Below are 1,113 nucleotides of genomic sequence, written 5' to 3' on the forward strand. Positions count from 1 at the left end.
GTCAAGGTTTATTATACGTCATACGCGTGCAAAGACGCCGAGCATCCTAAGTGTTGGTCTATTGTGCACAAGGTATCGCAACACAGTAAACTTCTTGTCCCAAACGATGAAGATTACAACTTCAACCCAAACACATATGATGGAGAATTCTATCAAGAAGAGGGGCTACAAGGGAGGTTTGACATAGACTTAATCGAAGAGATAGGAATGGAAGTAGACAATGAAAGGGATGACGACGAGGACGCTGGAGACGAGGTGCGAAATCTAAAGGACATACAAATGCTTGAGCGATTATATTTAGGCAATGACAATGAAGACAATATTCCTCCTTCGAATAGTGTTGATGAGTTGGACAATGTTGATAGTGATGATGAGACCTATGATCCAGCTAATCTCAATCATGAAGATTATTTCTAATACATGTAATACTATGTTTTTTGTAATTATGTTTTGTTCATTTTTGCATATATTTCTAATACATGTATTACTATGTTTTTTTCTAATTATGTTTTGTTCATTTTTGCACCTATTTCTAATTACGTCTTGTTTTTCTTTTTTATTGCAGGTGATTGAACAAAGATGGCGGGCGACCGTCATAGGTCCGTGAACTCGATTTACCAAAGACCACGCTGGCTGTAGGAGGAGACGGAGGGGGTGGCGGAGGGATCGGACAAGAGGAGGAGGAGGAGGACCGCCAGCCGCAGGAGGGGGCCATCTCCTCCCACGCCGCTTGAGGAGGAGGTGGCGCCCGTGGACGAGTCGAACGAGGAGCTAGTTCGGCAGACGGACGAGGAGGAGGAGGAGGGGGAGGCGGCAGGCACAAGTTCCGCTTCCTCCGACTCCTCTTCGAGTGTCTACTTGGGAGGTCCCACGAGCCTCCCACAGGTTCCACTTCCTCACCAACGCCCAGTGATTCACCCCAAAGGGCAAAAGTAAGTAACTTTATATGTTATCACCACTACTTCATATGATATGATGAAAAAAAACTAATAATTTTTCTTAATCACTTGTGCAGGAACTGGGTGGTTGTGTCGGGTGGTAGCGCACGGCTAGTCAATGGCATCCTGGGTCTTCTGTGCAGGAAACACTTGCCCGGTATTGTCATGTACGCAT

Source organism: Miscanthus floridulus, chromosome 9 (assembly GCF_019320115.1).
Source record: "Miscanthus floridulus cultivar M001 chromosome 9, ASM1932011v1, whole genome shotgun sequence".
In the NCBI taxonomy this organism is placed as follows: Eukaryota; Viridiplantae; Streptophyta; class Magnoliopsida; order Poales; family Poaceae; genus Miscanthus; species Miscanthus floridulus.